This window comes from Vicugna pacos, chromosome 23 (assembly GCF_048564905.1).
Source record: "Vicugna pacos chromosome 23, VicPac4, whole genome shotgun sequence".
Taxonomy (NCBI): Eukaryota; Metazoa; Chordata; class Mammalia; order Artiodactyla; family Camelidae; genus Vicugna; species Vicugna pacos.
Genome location: NC_133009.1, coordinates 8,730,791 through 8,756,472, shown reverse-complemented (window position 1 = coordinate 8,756,472; position 25,682 = coordinate 8,730,791). Strand labels below are relative to the sequence as shown.

The following is a 25,682-nucleotide window of genomic DNA, read 5'->3' as shown; positions in this document are numbered from 1 at the left end:
AAAAGTATGAATGATCCAGTCTTTTTAATAGTCATGTTTCTCATTTACATTCAGGAAGTTGACTTTCTGGGTAATTCATTCATCTTATTTAAGTTTGGCTAATGTGAGTGATTCTTTCTGAATCTAGCCATCTTCAAGTATACTGAAAGAATCTTATCCTTTTTCAGATAAGGTACAACTGAGAAACTATTCTCAACAAGGGATAACTTCCAGTAACTAAATTTATATTTACATATACATAGTGATAAGAATTATAAAGGATTCTGAGCTGTACGTAACAATAATAACCTATAGCCCATATATTTCAAGTAATATGCAGCTCAAATATTTGTGTAAGATTTACATTTTAAATTAAGAATTTGTGTTTTTTAAGCATTGCTTCAATAGTGCTTTTGCATTAAACTTGAGAAGGAAGTTATGGCTAATCAGTATATATACTGCTTTTTTCTCTGTGTGTATGCATATTTGTTTCTTTTAAGTACATTTACTTAATATATATAATTTTATTAGAAAAATATTTGGAAAAAATGTTCCCCTAAACTATAGCTTTTCACCCTATCAGCCCAAGAAATAGATGGATTTAGTCACCCTTGAATACATAATTGTATCCCCTAAACAGAGCCACCTGAAACTGAGGTATATAACTGAGAATGAGTTGGCTAAGGCTGTGGGGATCCTGTTCCTCTGTTTAATTCCTCTGAGGTCAGCAGACGTCATACTTACCCTTTTTATGAAATGTGATTTCTTAGAACAGTCCTGCAAATGATATGGGGTTGAGTTAATATTGTATAGTATAACTGATTTGCTTATAAATTTTCCTGTTGTATCCAAGGTGTGTACCAACTATGTGAGTTGTACAAACCTTGCTGTGGTCAGTATGGCAGAATTATTTCATTATGTGGTTAATAATGATAGAGAAAATCTGTAGGCCTCATAAAAACTAGAAATATTTTGATAGAAGTCATTCTCTTTTATTCTTCAGATTAATGAGGTTTTTATTCATCTCTGTAAAAAGATCTATATACAAAAACGCCTTTGAAAAAAAAACCCAGAAAACTAAGTCATCAGTAATTACCTTAACTGCTTAAAGAAGACAGGCAGAATCAGGTTAGTTCTTCCATCAGTCTAAAAGATCTATCGCTAGGCTTAGAGTAAATTGTACTGTAAGCAGTAAGGGAACATCAGATTTATCTGGATAATTTATTGCTTGATCTCTCATACATTTTGTCATTTCTGTGAATATTTATAAATCCCTGTTTATTTAACACTGAGATAAACTCTAAGGGGAAAACAGCATGTGTTTCAAATGGTACAGCGAATGTTTGTGGAGTCTGTGAGTCTGGATCCCTGGGTACATATGTAGAGTTCTTGCACTGGATGTGAGCTTTGAGTGAGATTGTCATGTAAGCCGTTGAGATGAGTGTGAATTTGTAGTACAGTATATCCTAGCTTCTCTGAAAAATATGAACATTTCAAGGACAAATTGTATGACATCTACTCTTAAATGTGTATGAAAAGAGAGGTTACTGGTACAAGCAATCTTTCTCATGAGACAGTGAAGATTTTATAATTGACGAAAAGTTTCTGTGATACATTGTAGTGTCTGAACAAGTGTGTGTAGCCTCCTTCTGCGAAGGACTTTCTGTTTTGGTTTCTGGGTCTAAAATACATCCTCATCTTTGGAAATCTACTTATTGAAACTTTTAATAATGCCATCTGTCTTCCTTTTCCATTGAAAAATGATATCTATATTCAATTATACAAGATATTTTTCATTGTTTAACTGTGTCATTACCTATTTCCTATTACTTATGCACTTGAAAATAAATATAGATCTTATCTTAGGTCTATGGTGATCTCATTATGCTCAAATGAATTTCAGAAAGCTGGTGGTTATCCTTTTCCCTTCACTGATAAACTGATACTTTAAAAAAAATCACATCATATCAAAGAGTAATTCACTTTAACTTTTTGTTAACTCAAAGTTTTCATCCTCTCTTTTTTTTTAATCTACTAATAACTTTCTTATGTCCTGGTGGTATTTCTAAAATGTTTAGAATTGAGGATTTCTCTCTCTCTACTGTTTCTGTAGAATAAACAACATTATACTGCAGGAATCTAAGATCTTATATCTCTTAAAATCATGCTATCTGAGCCATAATGCCATTTCTATGGACATATGCATTTAATGAATATATAATTACGTCATTTATCTCTCTCCACATGCATATATATATATTATTTGTTATAAAATTACATGTATTTGTTTATAGATAGAGGTACATATATATATGTGTATATATATATAAAGTATCTCTTTCTGTTTTTATTCTCTGCTCTAACATTAAACACAGCACTGAACTCAAAACAAATAATTCATTGAAGTTGGTACATTAGGTTTTTATTTTTGAACTATGCTATAAAGATATTTTAACTGAAGGCCACTGTTACCTCTCCATAAATCTCAACATTCTCCTGAAGTGAGATTCAGTTGTCTCTTTTGCCACTTGGCCTAATCGAGTATTTATTTAAGACGTCACGTGAAGTATTTCAGAGTTTTCCTTACGCTCCTTGAATCCACCTATGCCTATTCATAATTACAAAGGCATTAGTGATCTTCTTCTAAAAATATAAGCCATATTGTGTCTCTCTTTTGCTCAAAGCATTCCAAGAGCTTCACATCATCCTTGGAATCAAATCTGAAATCCTTGTAATGGTTTTAGTAGGTAGATCTTATACTATTCGATCCCTGCCAGTTTTTCTACTTTCTAACCATGTTTCCCTGGTACATTCCAGATGAGCTACATGAGAGTACTTAGTCTATGTCAAATATACCAAACTGATTCACGCTTTACAACCTTACCATTACTGTTTCTTTTACATGAAATTCTGTCCAATTTCCTTATCTCCTAACTGGCTCGTTTCTTCACATTATTCATATCTTTATTCATGTAAGAAATATACATGTTTGTCTCAGGGGTCTTCTTTACCACATGTCTTAGTCTGCCTGGCTGCTATAACAAGATGCCACAAGGCTGGATGGCTTAAACAACGGAAATTTAGTTTCTCACAGTTGTACAGTCTGAGAAGTCCAAGTTAAAGGTGTTGGCAAATTCAGTTTCTGGTGAGGAATTTCTTCATGACTTGTAGATTATTGCCTTCATGCTGTGTCCTCACACAACCTTTCCTCAGTGCCTGAATGTAGAGAGAACAAATTCTCTGGCAAGTCTCTTCTTGTAAGGAAACTAATCCTTTTGAATCAAGGCCCCGCCCTTCTGACTTCATTTAACCTTGATTACTTCATTTGAGGCCAAATACAACTACACTAGAGGTTAGGATTTCAGCATATGGATTTGAGGAAACACAAATATTCAGTCCATAACATCACTGAAGTAGTATACTTTGTCATCTGCTGTTCCATTCCCTAATTCTGCTGTGATTCTTCTGAATTCAAAACTATTTAAAATGGTACTTACACATTTGTTTTCTTGTTTATGAAATCTCAATGAAGCCAGGTATTTTGTCCTTTTTAAAAATTCGTATTCCTAGGATCTAATACTTGACAAGAATTTACTAGAATAATTAAATATTTTAAAGACAATTTAATTCATTACTGAATAATGATGAAAAGAGTCAATAACATTTGGGAAACAAAGTTAGACACCAGAATATGATGAGCACTTAAGCCTTGTGACTTGTTAAGTCTTATGTTGACTTCCCAAATGAAATGGAGGATTGGGGATGTAGTCATATAATTAATATTTAACAGAAATTTCCTAAAACAATAGTTCATTTTTAAAGCATCATGGAAATTTTACTCATTCTTTACATACACATGAAATCACATGATGAGCCATGGAAGCTCACCTCACTCCTATTATAATTTGTGTTGCTCAAATTTCTATTAAGAAACTCTTCTGACTTTTTAAGCTGTGTTTCTACATAGTTCTCTTTCAAGGTGTCAACAATATACCCCCTTTGATGATTATAGGATGCAAAGCACATTCTTATATAATTATAGAAGGTATTTAAAATGCAAATACCCTTAGGAGAGAGGTAACAGTGAAATTACTTAAGAGAGAAACGGTTTGTAAAGCAACTTTTTTAGAGTTTTACAGACAAAAATATTAAAATTTTCAAAGAATGCATTTTTTGAAACTAATGAAAAACTAGTGTATAATTTTTTCATTGTACCATTTGCATTAATCAGAATGCATTTTTATTAACTTTCCATATGTTTTGCAATAGTATTCAGTTGACCCATTTTAAAAACCCATTATTTGAATAAGCCTTACTTTAGTTAGCTTTAAATTCTGCTTCCAAACACTATTTGTATTTTATGTTAGTTTACATTTTCTTTTCCTTATTCATGAAGAATTTTACTCTTGTGTTAGTATCTTGACTTGGTTCATCTTACAAACTTTATTTTGGCTTTATTGCTTACTAGTGTGGATTCAACTTCACCATATAAATCAACATTTCTAGAAAAGTATGCAGTTTAATCTTGATGTAAAAATTTTAGATGGCAGATAGGACATTGCAATCTAGTCCTTGCTGAAAACAGCGCAGGGTTATGTTCTCAGTGCTGCTGTCACCACCATTTCCAAAGTTCCTTCCGTTTTTCTTCACAGATTCTTGGTTTTATTCACAAAGAATTAAGAACTTACAAAAATATTTTTCTTATTGAAAAGAAAATAACTCTCTAGAAAAGTGCTTAAAGTTAAAGGAAAATAATCATAGTTTCCTTAGATATCAGTTTTAATTTGTTCTTTTATCTCAAGATCATAAGTGATATGATGAATTTTGCCTATATATTCAGTGATTTCCTAAGAATATCACATATAAACAAAATAATCTCTGTAAAGTGTATACATACATATTTAGGAGAGTTCTTTGAGCTTTTTGTAGGACAATTAATGATAAATTAAGTTTGAAGTTATAAAATAAAAAAGTTTATATGTTTAATATATTAGCAAAAGTGAAGTCTAACAAAGAGCTAAAGTCAAGAATGGCATAGTTTTAAGTTTGGCTAAGTGAATTATAAGTTGTTTATACCTTTTTTTATGTAGGAGAGTATATACTATGTAATTAATTTTATGTAAATTTCTAGTCAGTTGCAAAGAAGTCTGTAGTCACAGAAAGCAGGTGAGTGGTTGCTTGCAGAATTAGAGTGGGTAGATGAAGAAAGGTGGAGGGACAGATGTGCACAGGGGCATGAGGAAATCTGGGAAGGTGAGCTACATATCTGTGATCTTGATTTTGGTAATGGTTTTGCAGTTGTACACACGTGTCAAATCATATCAAATTCTACATTTTAGATTGCTGCAGATTATTATATATAAATTATATCTCAGTGATGCTGGAAGTATACTGACAGAACTGAAAGAATTAAGTAAAAAATACTGGGGAGCTTTAACACTGCTGGATAGTTAATAGAACAAACAGAAGGTACATTAGTCAAGGTATAAAAGATTTGAAAAACTATTAAATAATCAGAATAACCTAATGGAAATACAAAGAACATTTCACTAGACGAAAAAAAGGACAGAATACATTCTCAACCACACATATAAAATTTACCAAAAATAACTATATACTGGGACATGGTATCAATAGTGAATACTTTTACATGTTTAAGGCAAATTTCATATTGATCTAAAATAATTATTCCAGAGAATAGAAAGTGAACACTTTCCAACCACTTACATGAAACAACTATAACTTTTTTTTAATATTTTATTTATTCATTATTTTATTTTGGTGGGGGTGGGGGAGGTAATTAGGTTTATTTCTAGAGAGGGTACTGAGGATTGAACCCAGGACCTGTGCATGCTAAGCATGCAGTCTACCACTTGAGCTATATCCTCCCCCGAAACAACTATAACTTTAATTAAAAGTCTGAGAATGATTTTATCACAAAGGATTATTAAAGTCCATTTTTTCATGAACATAGATGCAAAAATTCGAGTCAAAAGATTATCAAAACAAATTAGAGATACAAAGCAATAGGGCTTTGACCGAGATTTACTTTTGAAGTAAACTCCCAAATTTATCCGTTCCCACTCCCTTTCCCCTGGTAACCATGAAATTTGTTTACTATGTCTGCGAGTCTTTCTGTTTTGTAGATGAGTTCATTAGTATTGTCTTTTTTCTTTCTTTCTCTTTTTAGATCCACACATGAGTGATATCATATGGCATTTTTCTTTCTCTTTCTGACTTCAGTTAGAATGACGATCTCCAGGTCCATCCACATTGCCATAAATGGCATTATATTATTCTTTTTATGGCTGAGTCATATTTAATTGTATAAATATGCCACAAATTGCTTTATCCAGTCCTCTGTCATTGGACATTTAGGTTGCTTCCATGTCTTGGCTATTGTAAATAGTGCTGCTAGATCCTATATCTTAGTAGTGCCAGGTACACAAATACATGGTTCCAATTATTTCAAAGAGGTGTTAAGTATGTGTCTCATCACAAAAATTTGGATATATTATAATATTATACTTAAAAATTATGTGACTTAAAAAGTTATATCCTGTAGTTAGCCTTTTTTCCCTTTTGTTGAAAGATTTATTTTTTTGTGGAAAAATACATAGTAGGAAGGACAATGGTTCATGACATTCCAAAACACAATTTAAAGGCAATTTGCAGTTATCAATCACTTTTGATTACAAACATCACTGATTTGCCAGACTTTCATTAAATATTTAAGAACATATAAATTCCATCTTTTTAAAAAATCGTTAATTATCTTTGGATTGTCTGCAAAAAAAAAGACAGACAAACTTATTTACAAAACAGAAACTGACTCACAGACATAGAAAACAAACTTATGGTTACCAGGGGAGGAAGGGGGTAAGAAGGGATAAATTGGGAGTTTGAGATTTGCAGATATTAGCTAATATATATAAAATAGGTGAACAACAAATTTATACTGTGTAGCACAGGGAACCATATTCAATATCTTGCAATAACTTGGTGAAAAATATGAAAATGAATATATATATGTTCTTATATGACTGAAGTATTATACTGAACACCAGAAATTGACACAATATTGTAAACTGATTGTACTTCAATAAAAATGTATTTTAAAAAATCAGTTGCTTCTGCATTTGGTTACTGTAAGTCATCTCCCCAAAGTCTGATTTCCCCTGGATGTACCAGAAATTAAAACCTCAGACATCCAAAACTGAACTGGAACCAGATGACAATCCCAAGGTCCTCCTGCCTGCGTGGCTTGTTGGTAAGCCAACTGATCTCTTCCAAGAGGCAACTGACTTCACAGCCATATGTTCCATTCTCACTGCAAAGCTCACTGCCCCAAGTATGGGCATGCTCAGACTTATCCTGTGTTTGATTATTAGAGGGGCATAAATCAGTACCTTTCCCCCTAATTTTTCATAGATTTAACGATAAATAGATTGGACCCCTAGTACACTGTTAGGATGGCAGAGTATTAAGGTGAAATAAGAATTTCCAGAGTTTCAAACAATTTATAGTGTAGAGGTAATTGAACAAGTGAGTAATAGTACAAGACAATACTATTGTATGCAAAACAACCTTGAAGAACTGTGGCAATGTTTTCCGAATCCAATTCTGTTTAAAAATTCTTTCCTCCCCCCAGCACATATTCTTATGCCCCTTTGCTGGCTTCCTACTGTTTAGAAACAAAGGCAAAAATATTTAGCATGTCTGTTTCTCCAGCTTCATCTTGTCCTGTGCTCTCTGCTAAGCAGTACCTTGGCCTTATTTTGCCTCCTATATAATGCCATGCTCCCTCCTGCTGTAAGGACTTTGGATATGCCACTCCCTCTGCCTGAAACCCATCCACCCACCATCTCATCTGTATTGCCCAGTCAGCTCTTAAAAAATCTCTTGGTTTCAGTTATAATTTATCTCATCAGACAAAATCTGCTTGTTATATTGCAAATGAGATCCACTTAATAAGTGCTGTCATGTATCATTTCACTCTTATTCCCAATGCATATGTTGTGCTGTTTCACAGTTCTACTTACACACATTTATATGTGATTATTTGACTGCAGTCTGAACCCAAATACTCCAGATTGTAAACTCAAAGAGGGTTGAAATCGTATTTTTTTTCCTTAGCGTTGGATGCCTACCAACCCTGCATACAGCCACCTACCACCTGACACATGAAAGCTGTGCAGTAAGTATTTGTTGAATGAATGAGAAATTGTTTCAGATTGTGGACAAAGTACAACCCAAAATACAGAGGTGAGAACAGCTGTCCAAGCTCAAGGACATGGGAAATTCTGCTTTAATGCAGAGAGTTAGTACTGAGCTGCAGTATATGAGGAGTTAATGCCTTAGGAAAGGACTAAACCTCACTAAAAATACCCCTTGCTACTGACCAGACTCTTGACAAGAGTGGTTTGTTGTTTATCAAATTGTAGAGAACTGTGACAAAAGTCTAATCCCTTAGAGAAACAATCAGTAACGTTTTAAATATATGTGTTAAATGATTGTATAAAATATGGTCAAATCAGGTACCAATTCAAACCAAAAGCCTTGACAGAAGTAAACAAAGCAACTTCCCTGAGCATGCAATGACATTGCTTTCTTTTCAGGAAGAACTGTGGTCTTAGAACAAGTAAGAACATGTGGATAAAATTTCCTTTTTTAAGAAATTATAATATGCAATTTATATACAGTGAGATGCACATATCTTTAGTAGATAATACTAAGTCTTTCAACGAGTTCGCATAAATCTAACCCACATTGTTTTCAAGATAATAGAATTTCCCACTTCATCCCAGAAAATTCCTTCTTGTCCTTTTCCACTTGTCTCCCTTTCCTACAGGAAAATACTGTTCTGAAACCCAAACCCATGAAATAGTTTTGTCTGTCCGAATCTTTATATGAATAGAATTTTATACAGTAAGCATGATATCATATCTGGGTTCTTTAGCTCAGCTTAATTTGGAGATCCCCCCATGTGGTTGCGTACAGCAGTGGTTCATTCCTTCATGTCACTGCACAGTACTCCATTGTCTGAATACACCGGTTTGTTTACTCATTTTCTTTTTGACATACATTTGGAATGTTTCCATTGGGGCTTATGAATAAATAATATGAATTATAAATATTAACTTCATATCAACTTATGAATTTGCTGTGAACATTCTCATACAAGTATTTGTGGACACATGTTAATCTCAGGTGTATACCTAGGGAATTGATGGTACCTAGGTAGGAATTTTATTAACTTTTAAGAACCTCACAGCTGTTTTCCAAAGCTTGCAGCATTTTACCCTCCCGCTAGCATCCTGTGAGTGTTCTGGGTGTTCTCGCCATCACTTGGTGGTGTCATTGTTTTCAATTTGAGTCATCTTAGTGTGCGTGTAGTAGTAGCCATTTTGGTTTTAATTTTAATTTCCCTGATGATGTTATATGCACTTTTCAAGTCTTATTGGTCATTCGTATACTGTCCTTTTGCCATTTTTTTCGAATTAATTGTCTCATTAAAAGTGGTTTGTAGGACTTCTTTATATATTTTGGAAACAAGTTCTATATTTTGCAAAGATTTTCTCCTGGTCTGTCACGTGCTTACTAATGCAGCTGCAGGCCAAGATAATGGCCAACTTAATGTCCTGGAGAACCATCTTCCCCAAATTAGACTTCAAGCTCCTTTTCGACTAAAAAGGGGAGGAGGTGTGGTTGGTTGGTGCAAACTTCTTCATGTAGGATTTCTGCTTTCAGGGTGCGGGGGCAGCGGCAGCATTAGCGCCAGCAGCAGGGAGAGGGGTGTGCTCCGGGGAGCCTGTGGATATGCTGCCATCTCCCCCGTCCCTGTCCTGGGGACGGACTCTGCTGCCCCATGTTCGGGGGACGCAGCTTACAGGTCAGTCAGCTCCTGGGAGGCGGGCGCGGTGCGGTAGTGTGTGGGGGTGGCGGCAGTGACAGCGAGAAATGGAAGCAAATCCCCTCGGTAGCACGGGGCAGCCCCAATCCCGCCGCCGCCGCCCCCGTCCCGACAGCACAGCGCCCGCCTTCCTGGTCCAGGCTGTCCTGTAACAGGAGTCCCGCGTACGTGGAGCAGCAGAGACGGAGGCCCGGGTAGGCTGCGGGGGAGTTTGAAGCAATTCCGCAGGCTCCTATGCAGCCGGAGCCCCAGGCATAGGGTCCGCGTTTCCGGCGGGTGGAGGAGGGGCGCGCATTCGTGGGCGCGCAGACGCGGGAGCCCACCCAGAGCTAGTGGGAGGCGGACGGGAGCCCGGCGCTCCTGAGGAAGAAGGCGGCTTGGGGACCGGACCGCCGCTTGCCGTAGCCCCCGCTGCCGCCGCCGCAGCCGGGCAGGTAAGGGGGCGCTGTTGGAGGAGTGCAGGTCGTGGTGCCGGCGGGTGAGGCCTGGGCTGTGCAGTTAGGCGTGGGTGAGGCCCGGGTCGCGGGGCCTTTCAGGACCATGAGGCGGATGCGGGCTGCCGTGGTATTTCATGGTGCCCCCCCGCCCCCGTTAGTAGTCTCTGTACCCCGATTCTGCGCTGCCATGTCTATTCGGGCTGGAAAGCAGGGCACCCTTGGCAGGTGGGAAGGCGCTGGACGGTCCCGGAACACCTGCTGGCCCTCGGGTTCTGTCCCGCTCCCAGGAGGCGGGTGCGGTGCCGTGCGGTCGCGGGGACAAGGCGTCGGTCGCGGTGGTACGGTCTGCCCCGTGGTGGCCCTGAATTTGTTCGGTATTCCCCCGCGGCTTGGGGTGGATTTTGTTTCCGCATGCCCGCGTGGTGCACCTCTCCCTGTGAGCCTGTTCGTGGGAGGCGGCCGCGGTGCTGTCATGGTGCGCTGGCGGGATTTGCAGCTGCAGCCTTAGCTGCAGTAGTGTGGAGAGGGTTGTGCTCCTGGGAGCCTGTGGATTTGCTCCCCTCTCCCCCGCGCCCTGTCCTGGGGGCGGCCTTTCCTGCTCCAGGTGCCCAGGACGCATGATACGAGTCAGTGTGCTTCTGGGAGGCGGGCGGGCTGCGCGCAGTGTACCGAGGCGGCGGCAGGGAGAGCGTGAAATGGAGGCATACCCTCCCGCTAGCACGGGGCAGCCCCAATCCCGCCGCCGCCGCCGCCGCCGCCCCCTACCCCAGTCGCCCACAGCACAGCGCCCGCCTTCCTGGGCCAGGCTGTCCTGTAACCCGAGTCCCGCGGACCTTGTGCAGCAGAGACGGAGGCCCGGAAAGGCTGCGGGGGAGTTCGAAGCAACTCCGCAGGCTCCTATGCAGCAGGAGCCCCAGGCCTAGGGTCCGCGCTTTTGGAGGTAGGAGGAGGGGCGCGCATGTGCGGACGCACAGACGCGGGAGCCCACCCAGAGCTTGTGGAAGCCGGACGGGAGCCCGGCGCTCCTGGTCCAGCTCCTGAGGAAGAAGGCGGCTTGGGGACCGGACCGCCGCTTGCCGTAGCCCCCGCTGCCGCCGCCGCAGCCGGGCAGGTAAGGGGGCGCTGTTGGAGGAGTGCAGGTCGTGGTGCCGGCGGGTGAGGCCTGGGCTGTGCAGTTAGGCGTGGTTGAGGCCCGGGTCGCGGGGCCTTTCAGGACCATGAGGCGGGTGCGGGCCGCCGCTGTATTTAATGGTGCCGCCCCCCCGCCCCCGTTAGTACTGTGTGAACCCGGGTCTAGCTGCCGTTTGTATTCGTGCTGCGAAAGCAGTGCACCCTCGGCAGGTGGGAAGGCGCTAGACGGTCCAGGAACACCTCCTGCTGGTCCTCCGTTTATGTCCCGCTCCCCGGAGGCGGGTGCGGTGCGTTCGCGTGGCCTTGGCGTCGGTCGCGGTGGGACGGGCTGACCCGTGGGAGCCCTGAATTTGCTCGTATTCCCCCGCGGCTTGGGGTGGCCTTTGCTTCGGCATGTTCACGAGGTGCAGCTCTCCCTGTAAGCCTGTTGCTGGGAGGCGGCCGCGGTGCTGTCAGGGTGCGCGGGCGGCATTTGCAGCGGCAGCATTAGCGGCGGCAGCAGAGAGAGGGGTGTGCTCCTGGGAGCCTGTGGATATGCTGCCATCTCCCCCGTCCCTGTCCTGGGGTCGGACTCTGGTGCCCCATGTTCGCAGGACGCAGCTTACAGGTCAGTCAGCTTCTGGGAGGCGGGCGCGGTGCGGTAGTGTGCGGGGGTGGCGGCGGCGACAGCGTGAAATGGTAGCAAATCTCCTCGGTAACACGGGGCAGCCCCAATCCCGCCGCCGCCTCCCCCGTCCCGTCAGCACAGCGACCGCCTTCCTGGAGCAGGCTGATCTGTATGTAACACGACTCCCGCGAACCTGGGACAGCGGAAGTCGAGGCCCGGATAGGCTGCGGGGAGTCTGAAGCTAATCCGCAGGCTCCTATAGGGCAGGAGCCCCAGCCCGAGGGTCCGCGATTCTGGCGGGAGGAGGAGGGACGCGGACGCACAGACGCGCGGACGCGGGAGCCCACCCGGAGCGTAGGGAAGCTGGGCGGGAGCTGGGTGCTCTTTGCACCAGCTCCCGAGGAAGAAGGCATCTTGGGGACTGGGCCGCCGCTAGCCGACGGGTCCGCTGACGCCGCCGGGCAGGTAAGGGGGCGCTGGTGGGGGCGCGCAGGTCGTTCAGCCGGCGAGTGATGTCTGGGCTGCGCAGCTGGGGAGGCTCACAGGTAGGGGTGCATGGTTGAGGCCCGGGCGGTGGGCCCTTTAGGACCCTGAGGCGGGTACGGGCCGCCGCAGTGGTTCCTGGTGCCCCCCCCCCGAATTAGTTAGTCCCTGCACCCCGCGTCTGCGCTGCCGTTTATATTCGGTTTTGGGAAAGCAGGGCTCACCCGGGAGGTGGGAAGGCGCTAGACGGCTCTGGCACATCCCCGGCCGGCCCTCAGGTCGTGGTCTGCTCCCGGGAAGCGGGTGCGGTGGTACGGGCTACCCCGTGCAGCCCCTGAGTTTGTTACTTACTCCCCCGCCGCTTGGGGTGGACTTTGCTTCCCCATGTTCGCGGGGTGCACCTCTCCCTGTGAGCCTGTTCCTGGGAAGCGGCCGCGGTGCTGTCACGGTGCGCTGGCGGGATTTGTAGCTGCAGCCTCAGGGGGAGGGGTGTGCTCCTGGGAGCCTGTCGATTTGCTCCCTTCTCCCCCGCGTCCTGTTCTGGGTGCGGACTTTCCAGCCCCAGTTTCGCAGGACGCAGGTTACAGGTCAGTAGGCTTCTGGGAGGCGGGCGGGGTACGCGCATTTTGCCGAGGCGGCGGCAGCGAGAGAGTGAAATGGAGGCCTATCCTCGCGCTAGCACGGGGCAGCCCCAATCCCGCCGCCGCCGCCGCCGCACCCTACCCCAGTCGTCCACAGCACAGCGCCCGCCTTCCTGGGCCAGTCTGTCCTGTAACCCGAGTCCCGCGTACGTGGTGCAGCAGAGACGGAGGCCCGGATAGGCTGCGGGGGAGTTTGAAGCAATTCTGCAGGCTCCTGTGCAGCAGGAGCCCCAGGCCTAGGGTCCGCGCTTCTGGCGGGTGGAGGAGGGGCGCGAATTCGTGGGCGCACAGACGCGGGAGTCCACCCAGATCTGGTGTAAGCCCTATGAGAGCCAGGCGCTCCTGGGCCAGCTTCTGAGGAAGAATGCGACCTGTGGACCTTGCCGCCGCTTGTAGCCCCCGCTGCCTTCTTCACCCCTGTGCAGATAAGTGGGTGCTGGTGTAGGTGTGCAGGTTGGGGTACCGGTGCGTGAGGCTCGTATCGCGTGCCCTTTTAGGACCCTGAGGCGATTTTGGGCTGCTGAAGTATTTCCTGGTGCCTCCCCCACCCCCGTTAGTTAGTTCACGTAATACTGGTTAATTTGATATGCTGACTATGAAACCAACTAAAATATTTTGTGGTGCTTTGATTTTAATAAAATTTCACTTTTAAGTTTATGCAAACAAATATTCTGAACAAGTATTAAATGTGATGGGGAGGCGACTAACTTTACTGTTACTAGAATATAGTGGAAAGCCTTAAAATTTATATAGCCGAACATATGTGAAATTATATAAAAATATGATTAAACCAGCATAGAACTGTAAAGAATGGAGAAGCACTCTCGGGGCGGGGGGAGTAAGGCATTAGAGAGGTGAATATAAGGGTACTTAGAAAAAAGGGGGGTGGAACCAACCCAGTGACCCCAGTGCGGGGAAGGTGGCTAGAGAGGCAGGGACCAGGATATGCAGTAGATTGAATGCACTGTTCAAGGTCTTATCCTGAGAAGGATGTGAAATCATTGAGAGAGTTTAACAGGGATATGATCAGAATTTTCTCTGAAAAATCTTAGCCTTGATACCACTTAGTATGAGAAATAAAGGTGAATTAAGACAAAAAATTGACAAGAAGTCCTAGAAGTTTAAAAGGATTGTATATTTTTAAATATTTATTTGAGAGAAATCTGGCTTTTACATTCAAATAAGGAATACAAGTGAATTGAGCATAGGATTTTCTATTTCTCAGTGCTCTTAAAAGTTGTTCTTTTTTGACATTTGATATAGTGGAAATGTTTTAAATATATAGATTTTTGTTCATGAAGATAATCTGTTGTTTTTAAACATGGATGTGTGTAATACGTGATTTCAGAGTTTTAAAATAAAATTTTTACCAGAGTATATCCAGTATGGATATCTTTTTAGCTGTTTTTCCAAATACATGTTTAACATTGATTTTCAAACTCAGACTTACTTTAGATTAGAAAGCTTCTATTTTATAATATTTCTTTATAGTTTTTTAAAAAACCTATGGGTCAGCTGTTTATGTAATTACTAAATACAACTTTTAAATTATTTGATTTGTTTCATAGTTTTCCTGTTTTCTTATTTTTTTGGCTTCATATTATTTGAATTTTCTACAATTTATTGCCTGCTACTTTACTAATGGAAATCTGATTTAATTATTGTTTACTTTGGTTTTCAGTTAAATGGAATCATCTTGACTTAATTTAACATATGTCTATCACTTTTGCTTTTATAGAGAGCATAAAACCTTTTTATTAGTCTCCTTTAAACAGTTTTTGATAAGATTGATTTATTCCAAATATTTGGCTCCTTCTCTGTTCCTCTGTAGCCTTTGTGGCCATATCACTCCCATGTCTATCTTTTGTCTTCACATCATCTTTTCTTCAGCTCCCTCAAAACTGCTTTACTTTTATAAGGATACATATAATTGCATTTATGGTCACTCAGGTAATCCAGGATAAGAAGATCCTCTGTTGGCCCTTAATTTAATCATCCCTTTTGTCCTCTAAGGTACAATTCACAAGTTCAGTTGATTTGAGTACCATTTGGTGGTGGTGGGTGGGGGTCGTTTCCCGCTGACTTCCCCAAGTCAGGATGTTTTTCTACTAAAAAGGAGAAGGGGTGTGGTTGGTTGGTTTGTGCAAACTTGTTGGTGTAGGATTTCTTTGTTCTGGGAATCCTTTGCAGCTGTCCACGTGGGTCAGGTCAGGGGGCCCCTGTAAAACCACCAAAAAAACAAAGGTTGTTTTCTATTCTGCAACTTGTTACCTTTGTAGGAGTGCAGAAGTGTTAACATCCTTAAAGGTCAGAGCCCCAAGAATAGGCTCTCCTGTCTATTTCAGGCAAAAGGCAAAGTTGTTTTACAGAAGGTGCAGAGCTGGCAAGACTAAGCCTAGAAAACAGGGCACAGGGTTAAAGGAAAAGGAAGAAGAGATCTAATATGGAGCCTGGTTTGTTCCTTTCTACTACAGTGACTTTTGGTAAGAGGATGTGTCTGGGTGGGTCCTCCTCTGCCCCAGGCTGGGGTTTGGGCAGGAGCCCTGCCAGGTTCAGGTAACTTGGACCTGATCTCCCACAAAGTAACAATTATAGGTGGTTAAGACGACCTGTCAAAGTCCTTTCAATTGCCTGTAAACTATATAGGGGGGAGGAGGGCAGGGGAAGTCTCACTGGCCAGTCAACAGTCTCTCCGATGCAAGGGACCAGTGTCGTGGCAGGTTCAGCTGTGGGCTCCTAATATGGACACTTTTAAATCTACCATCCCTTTTTCCTCTGTCCCAGAGCCTCGTGCACACGGCCCACCTCCTGTCTATTCCCCCTGGGCTCAGCCGCACTCCGCCCCCAGCCCCTGCAGGTCCGTGTGCCCAGTGCCTCTGGCCTACGGGTCCTGATCACCATCTGGGCCATCAACCACCCAAAGCTCACAGGCCAGTGATGGGCAACCAGGGACCACCCTGACCCTCCAGCTCAGACGAGGCACAGGGCGCCAGGGTCAGGGCGCCCGGAAATTGGAACCGCCTCCAGCCAGGCCAGTGGAGCCCTGTAGTCTCTGACACCAGCTGTACCGGATCCCCGCTGGGGGCCGTCCTATAGTGACCCGAGCCCGGACTTCCCTGGCCCACCTGGGGGTGAGAGGTGAGAAGGCGGTCAGCTCCGGGTAGGGGTGGACTTGGAGAGTGGGGGGATCCCGCGGTGAGGAGTAAGGGGCCGGTCTGGGTGGAATTGACCCAGCTCAGGGTCCAGTTCGGATGGACCACTTCGGGATGTTGGGGGTCCTTTGGTGAGGCATGAGGGGTTAGCTTGGGGTGTGGGGGCCAAGCTTACTACCTAGCAGGGTGGAGAGTGGGGACAGGGAGCTCGGTGTGAGGAGGAGCCCTGTCTTGGGGGTGTGATGGGAGACTGGGCCTGGCTAGGGGTTGAGGGGACAGTTAACGGGGTGGGGAGGGGAGGCGAGCAGGGGGAGTGGGGTTGTGTGGTGTAGTCTGACCCGGGGCGGGTGGTGGTTTTGGCTGACTTCCAGGACCTGGTCGGTGCTGGAGTGGGGGCATTGGGGGTGGAGACCCGCCCCTTCTGGCCCCGCTTGGCCTGACTCGCCAGGTCCTACACAGCAGGAGCCCCAGCCGGAGGGTGCGGGCTGCGGCTTGAGGAGGAGCAGCGCGCCTGCGCGGACGCACAGACGCACAGGCGCGGACGCGGGAGCCCACCCAGAGCTTGTGGAAGCCGAGTGGGAGCTGGGTTCTTCTGGGCCAGCTCCCGAGGAAGAAGGAAGCTTGGGGACTGGGCCGCCACTTACCGCCGCCTCTGCTGCCGCCGCCGGGCAGGTAAGAGGGCGCTGGTGGAGGCGTGCAGGTCGTGGTGCCGGCGGGTGAGGCCTGGGCTTCGCAGTTGGGCCTGGGTGAGGCCCAGGCCGCGGGGCCTTTCAGGACCCTGAGGCGGGCGCCCCTCTCCCCCCGTTAGTAGTCCCTGAATCCCGCGTGCGGTATTGTTTATATTGTGGTTTGGGAAAGCAGGACACTCCCGGGAGGTGGAAAGCCGCTGGACATTCCCGGAACACCTCCAATCGGCCCTCAGGTCATGGCCTGCTCCCGGGAGGCGGTGCGGTTCTGGGTCTGCGGTAGCGGCCGCGGTGGGACGAGGTGCCCTGTGGGAGCCCCTGAATTTGTTCCCTATTTCCCCACGGCTTGGGGTGGCCTTTGCTTCCCCATGTACGCGGGGTGCACGTTTCCCGGTCAGCCTGCTCCTGGGAGGCCGACGCGTTGCTGTCAGGGTGAGGGGGCGGCGGTGAGAGGAGTGTGCTCCTGGGAGTCTGTCGATTTGCTCCCATCTCCCCGCGTCCTGTCCTGGGGGCGGACTTTGTTGTCCCAGGTTCGCAGAACGCAGGTTACAGGTTAGTCAGCTGGGAGGCCGGCGAGGTGCGGTAGCGTGCCGGGGCGGCAGCAAGAAATGGAAGCAGATCTCCGCGCTAGCACGGGCAGCCCCAATCCCGCCGCCACTGCCACCCCCGCCCCGACAGCACAGCGCCCGCCTTCCTGGAGCAGGCTGACTTGTAACCGGAGTCTCGCGCACCTGGGACAGCAGAGACGGAGGCCTGGACAGGCCGCGGGGGAGTCTGAAGCAAGTCCGCAGGCTCGCATAGGCAGAACCCTAATTCTCTAGTGCCGCCGCTGCCTCCAACCTCACCGCGGCCGCCTCTTGGGAGCAGGCTGACCTAGGGACGTGCCTGGGGCAGCAGAAGCCCCCAGGCCATGCCGTGGGGGAGACGGGGGTAAACCGACCAGTTCGCCAGGAGCAGCGCTCCTCTCCCCACCACTGCCCCAGGTTCGCAGGACACTTGTTTCCATCTCAGTGGGCTACTTGAAGTCAGGCGCGGTGTGGTCAGGGGGCAGCGGTGAGGAGGGGTGCTGCCTCCCCCAGCAGGTGAACTTGCTTTCATCTCCCCTGAGGCCTATCCTGGGGCGGCCTCTGCTGCCCCAGGTTCGCAGGACGGAGGTTACAGGTCTTTCTGCTCCTGGGAGGCGGGCGGGGTGCGGTGGAGGGGGTGCGGGGGCCACCTGACCGCTACCAGCTGACCCTAACTCGCCAGCCTCCTGTAAGCAAACTGGGAAATGTGTGTCCCGTCACGGGGTGGGGGCAGCAAAGGCTGTCAGCAAGCCAGGTGTGGGAGAGATGGGAGCCTGGGGCAAATCCTCTGGCTCCTCCAGGGCAGCCCCCCTTCCCCTTCCATTAGCTCTATATTCTTGCTTGATTTAAAAATTGTGTCAGTCTGGTGTGTGTGTAATGATATGGTATTTCATTGTGTTTTAAATTAACATATCCTTAATTACTAATGGAACGGGTAGCCTTGTTGTATTCATTGGCCATTTAAATTTCTTTTTTGTGATGTGCTTGTTCAGTGTGCTGTGCCCATTTTCTGGTGGAATGTCTCTTGTGCTCATTGATGTGTAGGAGTTCTTTAGGTGCCTGTATGTTGAATGTTTTTTTGTCAGTGATACCTGTTGCCACTTTTTTCCTATGGTTCTTTTTAATAAAAGCCTTTTTTTCCTCAAGTAATAAAAGTAATTTTTTTGTTTCCGTATCGGAGAAATCCTCCTATGTTATCTAGAACTTTTATTTATCTTTAAATCTTAGATCCATGTGAAAGCTGTTTTTATATATAGTTTGAGATGGAGATCCATTTAATTTTTAAAAATATGGATGCCTGGTTCTCCCAGCAGCAGTTGACTTGAAAGGTTGCCTTTCCCTGTTGCTCAGCAGTGCTACCTTCTAAGTTTGTCAGGGGTCTAAATGTTTGGTCTGTTTTTTTCTGGGCCCTCTTCTGCTTGTTTGACCTTCGTTTCTGCATCAGTACCACACTATCTTAAATATTTTTGCCTTATAATAAGTCTGTGTGAATGTTGCAGGTGGACCGCATGCTATGGCTTTAACTGTCGATGGGAAAGTGTTTTCTTGGGGTGAAGGTGATGATGGCAAACTTGGACACTTCAGCAGAATGTAAGAATATTTTCTTCATTATGTGCTTGTAAGTAACTTACTGATCATAAGAATCCAAGGCCTTTTAAAAGTTATTTTGTAGAAAATTGAATAGGAGAAGTTATCTATGAAAATGGAACTGGAAAATACATTAAAAAATTTCTATGGCTGTAATTTGGCCTCACATGTTCTGTTTTAAGATTTGATAGTTCAACTAGTCTATAGCTGTTTTGACTAAGTGTGGATCCATGTAGATGTCCACTTTTTTCTATTTTCCAGAAGGTTGAATTGGTTATAGGGAATATTATTTGATTTTTACTCTAGGAACTATGACAAGCCTCAGTTGATAGAGGCCCTGAAAACCAAGCAAATCCAGGATATTGCCTGCGGGAGCTTGCACAGCACAACCCTGACGTCCAGCAGCGAACTCTACAGCAGGAGCCTCGGAGAGTACGGCCGCTTGGGACATGGGGATAATAGGACACAGCTGAAGCCCAAAATGGTGATTACACACATTTCTGTTGCTTGCAGCAAGCTTCCCATCTGATTTCCAGAGGAGATGAGCTCCGTGTCTCAGTCAGGTCACAAAGACCTGTGCAGTATCGGCTCTCAGTCTGTGGGAAAAAATTCCCTTGCTGTCTCAGTGCCTGTGCTTGACTCTGTTTTTGTGTTTGTGATTGATTAGGTGGAAGTCCTTGGTCACAGAGTGATACAAGTGGCGTGTGGAAGCAGAGATGCCCAGACCCTGGCTCTGACCGATGAGGGTGAGTCCTGTCCTGACCCCACTTTGCTCTGGGGGGTTGGGGGCCCCAACATGAAGCACAGGACTAAAGTGTGTATTTTTAAACCTAGGTTTGGTATTTTCCTGGGGTGATGATGACTTTGGCAAATTGGGCCGGGGAGGCAGTGAAGGCTGTACATCCCCTAGAACAGAGAGGCTGAGCGGGCAGGGAATGTGTCAGATCGAGCCCGGAGCTCAGTTCTCCCTGGCCGTGACCAAGTCGAGAGTGGGGTGGACGTGGTACGTGAATGCCTGTCTCCCGCCAGCGTGTCTGCGTGAGGGCCACAGGGAGGGGGAACGTTCATGTTCTTACCCATCCAGGCATCTCTGTCCTTTTTATTTATGTTGAGTTGGGATTCATGGCAATATTATCAGAAGACATTTCTCATTATAACTGGGTCGTTTCTGGAAGAACCCTGGAGAAACGTAGCTTGTCTGTCTTGTTTAGGTGAGGTGTGTGTGTAAAGGGTTTCTCCCTTTGTTGCCATGCAAGAAACCTAGTGGTCCAATGGGTGGGAAACAGATTTCTGATTTCTTGGACCCCTGGAAGAGTTCAGGTGTGTTTCAAGTGAAGGGTTATTTTATTAAATCAGAAAGGAGTGGATTTTCCAGCTGACCACAGACAGTGTAATAATGGTTTTCTCTTGAGTGTCGTGAACCAGAAGCAGGTTGAGAAAGAATTAGAGCGGAGAGGTGTTTTAAGAGCCGTTTGAGGCTGGACGTCATGTCATGTTTTCTATCTGTTTATGTGAAACCTCCATCAGGAGCTTCAATACTGTAAAACAGGCATTCAGGATCTTGCTAGCAGAATTAATGAACTAATTTCAGTGAATGGTATCCTATTTTGTACCGTGATTTCAAAGACCTTGGGTATTGTGTGTGACATTGTCAGTGAGCCGCTCCAGCACCGTAGCAATGAGTGTCTTCTGGTGGGCCATCGCCAGACCACAACCATCTATTAAAATCTGTTAACCTTCTTGCAGGGGAAAGAGGGATTACTTCAGGCTGGGCCATGGCTCTGATGTGCATGTGAGGAAGCCGCAGGTGGTGGAAGGACTGAGTGGAAAGCAGCTCATTCACGTGGCTGTCGGGGCCCTGCACTGCCTGGCAGTCAGCGATGCAGGTAAGTGAGGTTGTGACAAATCTTCGTTTCAAAAGTGCAGCTTGTGAGGAAAGGGGGTGAGTCCTGGTCCTTGAAGAACCAGGAGGGTGGGCTTGGTCCATCGTGTTCCTGTGTATACCTGCCCAGGAGCCCGTGTGAGTGGAGGCACCCGGGAAAAAGTTGCTGACTGACACAGGTCCCACTCGAATGTTTGATGGGGAGATATATGTCCTTCATGTCAGAAGTAAAGTTACCCTTGACAGGTGTTGCTTATACTTCTGCCATGAGGGGCCGTGGGCTGACAGGCTTACAGGTGATAAACTCGTTAATTTATTTCTGACAGCAAAACAGCCCACTGTGCTTCAATCAAAATGAATTAAAAATGAATTCTACTTCCTAATTCTAAAAAGTCAAGAAGTGCATTACTTGAAAAGTGAGTGTATTGTTTTTGATCATTTTTCTTTGCAAAGTAAAGGAAAAAATGTTACTGCATTTAGTTGAAGAGGAAAACCTCTCTGCTTCCTGTAACAGAACGAAATGAGTTCAGTGGGTTGATATTAAGTAAATACTCATCTGTAGTCATTGGCAAGAATTTTGAAATAAATTTAAAGAAAATCTTCTGAAATGTTGAAAAATTCTGTCCCCCCCAACCTTTAGCAGGTATATGCTTAGTGTGACAGTGTCCATGGGCGACAGGGCAATAGCACGACGACGGTTCATGGAAAGCCCACGCTCGTGCAAGGCTTAGAAGGCCAGAAGATCACACGAGTGGCCTGTGGGTCTTCGCACAGCGTGGCGTGGATGATGATGGGTGTGGCAACACCCTCTGTCCACGAGCCTGTCCTCTTCCAGACTGCGAGGGACCCCTTAGGTGCTTCCTATTTAGGTAACACAGGTCTGTGTTTCGTATGAGACCCTTCTATACACGGCCCCAGCATCACAGATAGAACATTTAACAGCACTCCCAGGTTAGAGGCTTTAGCGCTGTGTGAGCTGCACGCTGAACCAAAGCCACAGACTCGTATTCCTGCTGGGATGAAAACTCGAGAAGAAGCTAGACTGCGGGTTCTTGTATTATGATCAGGCCGGCTCTGGCCATGCTGTGCACCTTTGCCAACAGAGGAGACTTTTTAATAACCACTCAGTGTAGGCACCGTGCTGGGCTGCTTGGTGTTTTCAGCAGGTCTATTCAGGTGTAATCAACACACAAGGAGACACACGTATTGAAAGTATCATTGCCATCAGCTGTGACACGCGTGCACCTGTGACAGCAGCACCACGGTCAGGATAATGAACAAACACACACACCTCGTCGAGCTTCCTTGTGTTGCTTCATGGCCCATGCCTGCCTCCCACAACTGCTGACCTGCTGTCCCTGTAGATCAGCTGGCCTTTTTAGAGTTTTACGTAAATGGAATTACACAGTGTGCTTTCTTCTGAATCTCACTTTTTTCACCATTGTTTTGAGATTCATCCACATTGCATCAAAATTCCATTCTTTTCAGTTGAAGAGTATTTTATTTATGGGTGCACTGCAGTCTGTTCCTCCATATGCCAGTTGACGGACTCGGGTTGCTTCCAGTTTGGGGCTATACAAACAGAATTGCTGGGAATGTTTGCAAGTCTTACGGGGACATGCACTTGCATCCTCTAGGGTAAGGGCCTGGAGGGGCATGATTGGGTCACGTGGGAGGTGCGTGTTTATCTTAAGAGACCTACAGACTGTTCTGCAGAGGGCTTGTTCCAAAGCTCCTCCGTGTTCCTGTCTGTACGTGGTATGGCCAGTCTTTAATTTTAGCCTTTCTTACAGCTGTGTAGTGGTATCTCATTGTGGTTTTACTTGGCATTTCCCTTAAGGGTAATGAAGTTGAGCGTCTTGCTTATTTACCATCCAGATAAATACGTGTTTTGTTGAAGTGTCTGTTCATACCTTTTGCCTGTATTTAAACCTAGGTGGTTTGTTTTATTATTACTGAGTTTTGAACATTCTTCATGTATTCTGGGTACCAGTCTTTCATCAGATACATGATTTGCACATATTTTCTCCCAGTGTGGCTTGTCTTTTCATTCTCTGAGGTGAATTTTAAAGAGCAGAAAATTTTAATTTTGATAAAGTCCAGTTGATCCGTTTTTATCTTTTATGGATTGTACTTTGGGTGTTGTATCTAAACAGCCTCTGCCTAACTCAAGATCATAAAGATTCTTTTCCTATGTTTTCCTGTGAAATTTCTAGTTTTTGACATTTAGGCATATGTTTGAACTTGAGTTACATTTCATCCATGATGTGAGGTATGGGTTGAATTTTATTTATTTTTGGTGTAGGGATACTTGGTGGTTTCAGTTGATTTGTTGACAAAAATTATTGTTTCTCTATTGAAAGAATGTGCACTTTTGTCAAAAATCAGTTTTCGTGTATGTGTGGCTCTATTTCTGGATTCTCAGTTCTGTTTCTTTGATTTATATTGTGTTTTGTTGCCAATACCACAGGGTCTTGATTACTGTAGCTTTATAAAAGACTGAATTGAGGCGTTGCTGATTCTTCAGCTTTGTTCTTTCTAAAATATGTTTCGGGTATTCTAGGCCCTTAGATTTTCCATGTTACTTTCGGAATCAGCTTGTCAATTTTTATTAAGTAGCCTACTTGGGATTTTGATTGCATCGACTATAGATCAGTTTGGGACAGCTTCACATTATTGAATCTTGCAACCCATGAAAGTAGTATTTCTCCCTGTTTGTCAAAATCTACTAGTTCTCAGCAGCATTTTGCGGTGTCAGTGTATAGATCTTGCATATCTTTTGTTATATTTATTCCTAAGTATTTCATATTGTTTATCCTGCTATAAATGGTATTTTAAAAATGAGCTTTATTCTTTGCTATTATCTAGAAATACTCAAGTTGCTCTGCTAGTGTGTAGAAACAATTGCTATTTTTAAGGACGGTTAGATTATTTCTAGTTTTTGGCTATTACAAGTAAAACCTGCTATGGATATTCATGTACAGCATTTTGAGTCAGTCTTCCATATGTTGAATAAGCCCCACTTGGTTTTGGTGCTTTTTGTTTGATTTTTGTCTGTTGTTTATCTGTTTTCAGTTTATTGGTTTATATTCTCATGCTTGCTTTATGTTTATTTTCTATTTTTTCAAGTTTTTTGAGGTGAGAGTTTAAATTATTGATTTGAGACGTTTTTCCTAATGGAAACTTTCAGTACCATGAATTTCCCTCTCATCACTGCTTTAGCTACATGTCTCCAATTTTGGTATGTTGTATTTTGTTTTCATTCAGTTTTATGTATTTTCAAAATCTCATTTCAGACTTGAATTTTGACCTATGAGTTACTGTCTTGTACCTTATATTCAGTTTGCTAAAAAAAGGTAGTTTAAGAACCCTTACCTCTCTGTTCATGATAGATATTAGTGTGTAATTTTCTATTAATATTCTCTGGCTGGCTGGCCTCATAGAATAAAGTGGTAAATGTTCCCTTTTCAATTTTCCTTTTTAATTTGTGTAGAATTGGTGTTATTTCAGTAGAATTCACCAGTGAAGCCATCTGGGTCTAGAGTTTTCTTTCTGTGGTTTCTTTTTTGTTTAAGTCACAAATTTAATTCCTTTAAATAATTCCAGGGTTATTTGTTTCTCTTCTAGTAAGGTTTATATCTCTTTGATGGAAGTTGAAGTTACTGACGTCAGGTAGGCCTCAACATTTGCTAATTTTCCTTTTAATATTTGTTGACTGTAGTGATGTCAGTGCTCATTCTGTATGCTGATAATTGTGTCTTCTCTTTCCGGTTTGTCTAGAGGTTGATCAATTTTATTAAGTATTTTCAAAGAGCAAGCTAATGGTTTCCTTGATTTTCTCCATTTTTTTTTGTTTTATATTTCACTGATTTTTGCTCTAATCTCTGTTAATTCTTTTTTTCTAAGAAGGTTGGGTTATTGGCTTAAGCTCTTGCTACTCTTCTAAGTAGACATTTACTTTTCTTGATTAATTGACTGCTGTCATTATGACAGATTATCCTCTTTATCCGTTTGCTTTTGAAATTTTTTGCTTTAAAATCAGATTTGTCTGATACTAATACAGATAATATGATATAATAACATTTCTTTTGATCAATGCTATATAGTATTTAAACCATGGTATTCCATATGCCATGATGAACAATGGTACATCTTTTCCATTCTTTTACTTTTAACCTCTTTGTCTCTTTACAGTAAAAGAAGCTTTGTTGTAGGCAACTTATAGGTGGGTTTTGCTTTTTAATTTTTTTTGCTGACAGTCTCTATCTAGCTGGAGTATTTATTCCACTTACATTATTATGATTATTGATGTATTTGTTTTCTCAGTATCCTGCTATTTGTTTTTTATTAGTTCTAGCTGTTCGTTGTGCTCTTCCTTCTCTTTTTCTGCCTTTCTTTGAATGGATTATTCTTTATAATTTTCTTTTTGTTTTCTTTGATCTCTACCTTAGTATGTTATTTTAATGATTGCTTTAGGATGTATATTATGCACATTTCATTTATCATAGACTACCTTCTGGTGATACTACACTATTTCATGTCTAGTAAATGAATCATAGCTAGTATATTTCTATTTTTTCCCTCCCCGCCATTCTGCAATTGTTGTTACACATTTGTA

General features: G+C 44.1%; 1 protein-coding gene across 1 annotated transcript in view; it reads left to right on the top strand.

Annotated features, from left to right (window-relative positions):
* Positions 1-25,682, top strand: part of LOC116277792 (adhesion G protein-coupled receptor B1-like) — a 219,441-nt gene that overhangs the window by 107,494 nt on the left and 86,265 nt on the right. The window contains exon 19 of the mRNA XM_072948444.1: positions 8,116-8,176. The gene's annotated coding sequence lies outside the window, so the exon portion shown is untranslated. The remainder of the gene's footprint in view (positions 1-8,115; positions 8,177-25,682) is intronic.